At 40.4% G+C, this 9,852-nt stretch overlaps 1 non-coding gene across 1 annotated transcript; it reads right to left on the bottom strand.

The window, feature by feature from the left end:
* Positions 1–8,192: 8,192 nt before the first annotated feature.
* Trnas-cga (transfer RNA serine (anticodon CGA)) lies at positions 8,193–8,269 on the bottom strand. The gene has a single exon. It is a non-coding gene; the product is annotated as a tRNA-Ser (tRNA).
* Positions 8,270–9,852: the final 1,583 nt, after the last annotated feature.

The following is a 9,852-nucleotide window of genomic DNA, read 5'->3' as shown; positions in this document are numbered from 1 at the left end:
TGTTTTAACCTTTATCATCGGCAACGACATACTCGGGCAGAGTCTTATACTGGAATACGAAAAGCGTGACAAATTTCTTTAAAGATATAATCACATGTACTGCAGACTGAGACTAAGGGTGCATTTAATTCAGCATAAAGTAAGAATATCAAGGAACCACAGTACCTAAACGGTTATTTAGCAGATGGAACAGTGGTTTTAGATTAGGTCAGTTTACATTGTGATGACAGTAAGACGCATCTAGCGTGCGAAGAGCAATGTGAAAAAGATGTTGCAACTACTGATATGTTACAGAGCCCCTCACACGTAGTTACAGGTCCTTAATGCGTGTTCTCCCGCTGCGCCACACAGCGTCCATGTTGCTATATCCGATGGATCAAGCAGTGAGTAGCCTAACTAAGTTACCGGTAACCATGTCTCAACGGAGGAGCGCCTGGGGAGCGTAGCATCCTGGAGGTCGAGGCACCACTATTGGACCGTGGCCTCAAGCGTCCGCCAATAACCCGCAGACAGCTGCCAATACAGGGGCGGCCGCTGTCATCGGAAGCTTCTGTGCATGTCAGTCACTGCCCGCCGAAGGGCTCGGATGGAGAAAGCGGTTCTGCTACACGACGTCGCGTTCCTGCCTGATATCTTCTGCCCGGACTGTGATTGCAAACTGCCGTTATTCCCCACTATTGGCTATCTGGCTAACTTACGTTTTATGAATGGACTTCATTCTGCAAGCATCTCTTACAAACAGTATCTGCGCGTATGCTCGTGAGCTGTTGACCGAATAACTTGTCGCAGAAAGTATCTACCGTCACCGCAATTTTATTTAAATATTTTGTTTAGCAATAGATGTGAACCGAAAGTCGACGGAATCAAGTTCGATATGGTGGTCCCAGCAAAAGCACAAATGGCTAGATGATTTACCTAGTTCTGTGTATAAGGACCTGAAGAGGATGTCAATGAGGCACTGAAACTCGCAGCTAATTAATATTATTAAATAAAATTACTGCTACTGGTATCTATTTTCTTCAGGTCTTCGACAGGTAGCAGTCCCATTCCATCACACGAGATGGAATTACAGAAAGAAATTGTTGGTTTGGGAAACCACAACATTTGCGACGAGTATCGTCAAACGCAGTTACAACAGCTGCTCAAACGTCTCCACTAACACAGTGGTAACTGCAGCCGCATCAGCAGCAGCTACTGGAAAAGGATATAGAGGTCAAGAAATTTTCCTATTAACACATTATTCACGTAACCAATTTTATTTGATAATACGGCTGTCAGTAGTTTGTCTTTATTCATTTACTTGAGAGTTTCTTTCTCATCTTACAGAAGATTCAGAGCGTTTATGCCAGTTCTATTTACTGATGGTCTGATGTAGCGTACGTGTCTACAGGCGTTATTGTTGTGTTCTCCCATTTCTCATCGTTTCACATCAGGGACACTCGCCAGTTTCCGTACATTACTCAACTCGTTGTTCACGTCTGATACAACTCGAGTACACAGCACAGTTCCAAGTTACCCTTAACATTAAGATTCCGAAATAGTTTTTATAAATAAACATCAGCATTAAAATGAGACGCAAATGGTGTTTGTAGCACTGAATTAATGTCACATACTGTCTTGTATGAGGGGAACCGCAGCCACAGTTAGACATGTTCCACAGTAACCGCCTGGCTGCTCTTTTAAATAATTTATTTAACGACAGGTTTCATAGCCTAGACGCCACATCATTAGATCAAATATGATGAATAATGACAGTAAAGTTTCAATGTGGACGGTACCGAACAGTCCTTACCTAAGAATAATTGGCGGATCATCTGGTAAGCGGAAAGTAAGTGTCCAAGGTGCATTTATTCATTTACAAAAATCGTTTGGTCTCGACCATTTTGCAGCTTTGATGTCACGATTCACCCCATTTAACCTTGTGATGTGTCTTCTAAGCCACGAAACCGGTGTAAGGTTGTTACTTTAATTTGCTATGAAATCGGTGCTAATTGACAATAAAAGCGGGTTAAAAGCTGTGAGCTGTCTGGGGAAGTTAACCTTGCATTACTGAGCAACTGTTTCACCAGGCATCCAGTCTAGCTTACCGAATTCCCAACCAGACTAACATTAATTATAATCTTTTAATAGTCATACGACAACCGGTGAGAATTTAAATAAAATGAAATAAATCAGTTTATATTTGGAAATTTATTTTAACATTGATCATTGAAATTTCAGCATATTAAAAGTGATTCATAACTAAGCTGGTGCCTTATTTAGGACTGTGAAAATGTGAGTTTGTAATCTTACGGAACACATCAAATAGGGAGCCAAGATTGGGAGACTACATACAACACTGCATTCATAAAATAACACACAAAGAACGTTGAAACATATGCAAGAGGAAATTAACCACAACCAACCGATTCAATTTTCACCCAAAGAAGTTACGTTCGTAGCGCAATCCTGTCCGTCATGTAATTACCACACACTGGTATACTAAATTCATACTAACTCTCTGTGAAATCTTCCCGAAAAGAATAGCTGCGGGCTACGTTGATGCTTTCACCACATGCTACACGTAGTGAACTTGGTTTACACAAAGAGTGTAACTCCACAATAATTTTGATAATTAAAATAAATTAGATCGAAACGCAATTTACTAAAGAAAAACCTTGAACTGGTTACTATCGTCTTACTATTAACCTGATTGGTCAAACAGTTATATAAGCACGTGGTACTGGTCTCGCAAAGTACACCCCTCGTGGGTTGAACATAAAGAAAAGTTGCTACATTGAAAAATATTGTCAAGACGAGACGTTATAATCACAGAAGCATTCGCATTTAAGATTGATGATCTTAGTTAGAGTTACTGATCAACACGTGGTTCCACTTTACTCACAAAGTAGTGACAAAGCAACTACCGGAAGATATTCTGAACTTCACACGCGAATTACACTGCGTTGCAATTTAAGATGACATTAGATATTTTAGAGATAAACCTGAAATAAAGGTGATTAAATTTTCAGTTAGGCTGAACTTAAGAAATCCATTGTCCTGCGGACTTAGCAGACACGCGCTTAGCCAGAGATCTTACCACTTCAGACGCTCGCCGCCGACAGACTGACCTGCGCTCCTACCGAGCGTGCTTCCCAAATACAAAACGGAAGTGACCAGAGAGGCAGCTTCCTATACCAACATGACAACGGACGGACAGGACCATACTAAGCATAGAAACCCCTCTGCATTTAGAAAGCGTAGCTATCTGTTCCGACGTTGGTCCTACTGTTCTCTAGCAGACAGGCTTGTCTGCTACCACCCAGCATGCAACTAGAAATACATTTGCTCATTCATTCTTTCACAGAAGGGAAGGGGGATGACAGTATCTTATCATATACAGTATATAAAAGAAAGCGGATGTAAGTTCCGTATGACACTGTGTGACATGAATTACATATAAACTGTGTTTTAAAGTGTAGTAGTGTGACAGATCGTTCTTGTTTATGTGTAAAAGTAACACGTTTCACTGCTCAGTCTCCTCCCAGATAGTCAGAAACACCACAGTAAAATTAGAAGAGGAATTTATGCCGTAAATGACAACAGATTTAAGAAATTAACATGAAAGCAATCCAACAGAGAGCTTTCACCGGTCATTCAATAAATTATTTACAAGAGCAGCTAAGAGGGTATTAAGCAAAATCACTGAATTAATGATTGAAACTAAATGTGAGTTCGTGTGTATTGCATTGATTTGTTGGTTATTCTTAAGTCACGATAAATTAGAGAAAACTGGCTGATACTTCCACGCTTCATACCAATTCCTGTGCATCTCATACACTGTAAATATACTGAGCAGCGGAAACCGCCAGCAGAGTGGCCGCATGGTTTAGGGCTCCATGCCACGGATTGCGCGGACCCTCCCGCCGGAGGTTCGAGTCCTTCCTCGGCCATGGGTGTGTGTGTGTTGTTCTTAGTATAAGTTAGTTTAAGTAGTGTGTAAGTCTAGGGACCAATGACCTCAGCGGTTTGGTCCCATAGGAATTCACACACATTTGAACATTTTGAGTCAAAACAGTATAGCCACTTTCCATAGAAAGATTGTATGCCCCTAATGACGTTGGAGGCGCATGACACGATGAGGACGTACATAAACAGAGCAGAGATGCATGGAGAATCAGTCTAGTGAGTACACGAGCCGCAACTAGAGGAAACGGCTGGCGTAAGTGACTTCGACAAAGAACAGATGGTTATGGTCCGCCACCTGAGAGCGAACATGTCGGAAACGGCGAGTTTGGTCAGCTGTTCGCGTACTGTTGTCGTGAGCATTATGAAAAGTGGGTGAAGGACAGTGAAATCACGAACAGTTAAGTTGCGGGACGTCTATGCCTTAACACAGTACAAGGAGGTCGGTAGCTTTTCCGCTCTGTAGAAATGGATCGGCGGATATGTGCGGCACACTAAAATGCTGGTGCAGGTACTAAAGTTCCGGAACAAGCCTTCAACGCACATTGTTGACACGAGGCTTCACAGCAGGCGGCCTACACCTTCACCCAACGACATCGTCAGTTAAGACGGCAGTGGACTCACGATCATTAAGTTTGGACCCAGAATCAGTGGAATCTCCTCGCCTGGACGGATCAGTCAACTTTACACGAGGTAGACGGTCTTGCATGGATATGCCGTCACCCATGCAAATGCACCACTTCAAGGACGCAGACCTTTGGAGGCATTATTCTGCTTTGAAGGAGATTTACCTAGGTGTCCATGGGACTTGTGGTGGGATTCGAAGGCACCACAACAATTGTGAACTGCGTGAACGTTATGCCCAGTACCTGTATCCTTACGTAATGTATGTCTTCCACGATGACGATGACTCTTCTTAACAGGGTAACAGTTCGTGATATAATGCCAGAAATTTATACATTGTTTGGACGACCATGACAGTGGACTCATGTTCATATTTTGGCTACCAAATTCGCCTGCTCAGGAGCCTTGGAACTTATCTGGGATGTTCTACGGTGCCAAAGCTGCGCCAACAACTTACAGATACGGTATTTGCGGAAATTACGTCACCTGGGCATAGACATCTGGCGCCACATAATCCGTAAACCCCATAAGGCATTTCAAATTCATGACAGAATCGCCGCTGAATGCTTTCTTAAGATTATTTAACATGCTATCAAGTGCGAAGTCATAATATTTCGAATAATCAGTGCATTCTCAACAATACATGAAAGGTTCCCGCATAAAGGAAATACAGTACGGAAAGCAATAAGAAATCAACATAGCACGCAATTTCTGGCAAGAATCAACACTTAGACTGGAACATTGAGATCTGTAGGCATCTTTGTCATTATAAAAATCAATGGGTAACTTATGCAAGCTCACGAGTATTTCTTACAGCTACTTTCACCAATATTTATGTTATTTGTTCTTTACTCGTACAGATTGTGATCTTTACAAAAGCTGCATCTTTATTCAGGGAAAAAATTTTCTTTACTTTTCATCTGTACCGAATATATCATTCACAAGACAGTGGTAGTTTCTTAATCAATAACCATAGTGACTATCTGTCACAACTATTTTAACAGCTCATAGCACCCACTAGGAAATAACAGGAATAATCTAAAAACACTGGCGGAAGCAAGACCATGGCTATCTTGCAGATTCAGGTAGACCGAACTCAGTGATACACTGCATATTCACAAGATCTGTTCGGTAGTGGAACAACCTTGTGGCCAATTTATTTAAATTTTCCAAATGCTCTTGAGATGTTTGAGAAGATGCATGACTCAAAGCTGCATTACTTTTGTTTACTATTGAAACCGGTTTCTGTAAATTATCATGATCACGCGACTGTATCATTGAAAAGAAAAATACATCGACAAAAAAATCCACAAAAACCATGTAAGTATAATGGACAACTCAGAGTAATACTTCTGAGGGAAGACTCATAATACTGACAGGTTGTTAAACGTGTTGACATGGAAATCCATATGATCAACACATTTGTCATCATGTTGCATTTTTAGGATAATAGTAGATATATCTAGCACAGTAAAAGAGGAAAGATATAACGTAACCCAATCCTACATAGTCTGTCTGCTGATATTCGGTGCCATCTATAAATATAAAATCATTACTAAAAATGTAATAGTTACAAGGTGTGTCATTGTGTATCAATTTACAAAGGTAATAATCGAAAAACTACATTAAACAAATATGATTGGACAAAGGTAATTGATTATTAACAGTTATTACGTAGCCACTAGTCTGTCACTAATAACACAATACAACAAAAACAGAGACTTTTTGTTACAAGCATTCCTTCAGACTTTTCAGTCGTAAACGACGTGAAACAACACCCTCATATTATAATAGGGTGGTACAAATATTTATATATTCCCTTGGGTACATAGCATATATTTCTAAATAAAGCTAGTCTGACCACAGTTGATAAAAAAAAAGCAAATTTCACATGTCAGAAGATCTTCAAACATCTTAAAGGCAGCACAGAGGTAAACCTAAACAATAATGTAAGCCCAAAGGATGAAGTTCAAGAGATGGAGAAAAACTTTTAAAACTACTAAATTACGTTCAGATAATCATCATGTTAAAAAAGGACAAATATAGTTGAAGTTACTTATCACGGAAACCATTGTAACTGCAAGATATGACCTCTGTTGTGAAAAATATTTTCGGCACATCAAAAACAGATATGCATAAGAACGGTCAAAGCAAGAGAAGAGAAAAACAAGATATGGTTTTCTTGTCTGTCTTATTTATGAACATCATTAATTAATTTACAGAGTACAAATACTGTGGTGTAGCCCATTCAAAGCCAAAAAACAGGTAGAATCTGTGGTGTCACCGCCAGACACCACACTTGCTAGGTGGTAGCTTAAATCGGCCGCGGTCCATTAGTACATGTCGGACCCGCGTGTCGCCACTGTGTGATCGTAGACCGAACGCCACCACACGGCAGGTCTAGAGAGATGGTACTAGCACTCGCCCCAGTTGTACGACGACGTTGCTAGCGACTACACTGACGAAGCCTTTCTCTCATTTGCCGAGAGACAGTTAGAATAGCCTTCAGCTAAGTTAATGGCTACGACCTAGCAAGGCGCCATTTGTAACATTGCATGTATCTCAAGATAGTCTCACTTGTATCATCAAGAATGCTGTATACCAAAGGACGATATAAAAGTTAAGTGTTCTAGTAGCTACGTTCTTTTCTTTATCACATTCATTACGAATCCTGTTCCAGACTTCGCGCCAGTCGGCGTGTGTTTACGTGTGCCCTTTCGGCTACCCGTCACTGTGGACTGGCTGCCTTGTCAGTCCACTACAGAATCTGCGGATATGACTATATGAACTAAAGAAGGCCCAAGCCAAAGAAACAATTTCATTATCGATTTAACGAAAAGTAGGCAATACGCAAAGATATCCAAATAATGTAAAAACCACTTACCACTGTAATATATACCTTGATAAAAGACATACAACGTCTTGCTCTAGTCACTGCATTAATCATCAACATATAAAGGTACAGTCTCAACACATCATAATAACTAATATCTCAATCTAAGTAACAACAGTGCAGTGTAAACGCATTGTAAGTGGAAAATTTTCACAATAGTGATAATGCCAGACAACATGCACACTATTGAAAACAGTAAAATTGCTATTATAATTGTGAATACTTTATTTGTTACAACTGGGGAATAAAATTAACGAACATTACAGGAAATTAACACGAATAAAATGTGGCAGTTAAAAAAATAATACTTATTCAAGTAAAATGAGGTAACTTAAGGTTATGTAATCTGTAAAAGATATTGGTGGCATTGTACAAAAATTAATGATATGACTCATTATGAAAGTACTTTATCATAACCAATTTTGCCTACCTTAATCATTGAAACTGCATGACATGAAAACTAACATTCAGAGGACAATTACAGTAATGACCTCGACAGTTAGAGTAACAGTCACAAGTAATAAGTTTGTGCCCCGTCAGTTTTCCTGAAAGGTTGAAAACAGCGAATTGGCCGGTAACAACCTGCACAACACACAGGGGCGTAGACAATTTATTCTTCTAGTGGGTGGGAGAGGGTGTGGAGCTCTGTTAGAGTACAAGACGCTCATCAGTGTCACAAAATATCAACAGCTGAACTGTCATGAACTGAAACTTCCTGGCAGATTAAAACTGCGTGCCGGGCCGAGACTCGAACTCGGGACCTTTGCCTTTCGTGGGCAAGTGCTCTACCAACTGAGCTACCCAAGCACGACTCACGCCCCGTTCTCACAGCTTCACTTCGCCAGTACCTCGTCTCCTACCTTCCAAACTCAACAGAAGCTCTTCTGCGAACCTTGCAGAACTAGCACTCCTGAAAGAAAGGATATTGCGGAGACATGTCTTAGCCACAGCCTAGGGGATGTTTACAGAATGAGATTTTCACTCTGCAGCAAAGTGTGCGCTGATATGAAACTTCCTGGCAGATTAAAACTGTGTGCCGGGCCGAGACTCGAATTTGGGAACTTTGCCTTTCGCTGGCAAGTGCTCTACCAACTGAGCTACCCAAGCACGCCTCACGCCCCGTCCTCACAGCTTCACTTCTGCCAGTACCTCGTCTCCTACCTTCCAAACATAACACAAGCCATGTCAACGCAATATCCTTTCTTTCAGGAGTGCTAGTTTTGCAAGGTTCGCAGAAGATCTTCTGTTAAGTTTGGAAGGTAGGAGACGAGTTACTGGCAGAAGTGAAGCTGTGAGGATTGGGCGTAAGTCGTGCTTGGGTAGCTCAGTTGGTAGAGAACTTGCCCGCGAAAGGCAAAGGTTCTGAGTTCGAGTCTCGGCCTGGCACACAGTTTTAATCTGCCAGGAAGTTTCATATCAGCGCACACTCCGCTGCAGAGTGAATATCTCATTCTGTCATGAACTGTTCCAACGTTTAGAACTGCAACTGAGTTAGCATCTACAGAAAATTCTGGTACTATGGTACTAGTTACAGTTGTTGATGCCGGATTGAGAAGTGTGCAGCAACAATCAGGAAACATTTTCTTAACCACATAGAATCTTAACTGACAAATCAGAATCAAGAGACCACATACAGTTAACCATAAAATACCATACAAAGCTTACAGGGACCTAAAAACACGGCAATTAAAAGAAAATACAGAACAGAATTACTCATACAGAAATCTATCGAACTAAATTGTCGCACTAGGAAGATATCAATGCTACATATAAATACATCGACTATGACAGATCTATGGCGCGTTTTACATTTGTCTTTTTAAAACAATTACGAAATGTGCATTATTGTTTCAAATCTATTGAGACTTCAAAGTCAACCTCAAACAGTAATTATCAGCAGTTTTAAGAAAGATAGTACTCAGTAATACTATTATGAATTAAAATGGCGACCAGTTACCACAGATGGCGTTAGGAAATAACTATACATGTTAGGAACACAATCCCCTTTGAGCCAGTCTATAGCAAGGTTTGACAGGTATCTGAAACAGAGTGTCCATGACACCAAATTAGTTCTTACCGAGCCAAAAATAGAATGACCTTGAGCTCCATTTCAAACAAGTCGGACTGAGCCAACACCAACCCAAGGTAACATACCAGCGGCAGATCATGTTGGTAAGTGCAATTCGTAGCACAATGGCTATTCCATTTCAAATCAGTCGAAAAATGATAAAATTGACCTAGCATTTTTTGTTAAATTTTTAATGATTTTTACATGCATGAATTAATGTAAAAGAAAACAATTTTAATAAAGTGAACTCTTAAATATTTACTAGTTTTCGAGTTAAATTTCAGAGGAATTTGCGTTATTTTCCGATTGAGAAAATTTTCGT

The sequence above is a fragment of the Schistocerca nitens genome, chromosome 6, assembly GCF_023898315.1.
Source record: "Schistocerca nitens isolate TAMUIC-IGC-003100 chromosome 6, iqSchNite1.1, whole genome shotgun sequence".
NCBI lineage: Eukaryota > Metazoa > Arthropoda > Insecta > Orthoptera > Acrididae > Schistocerca > Schistocerca nitens.
This window is presented reverse-complemented; position numbering and strand designations above follow the sequence as displayed.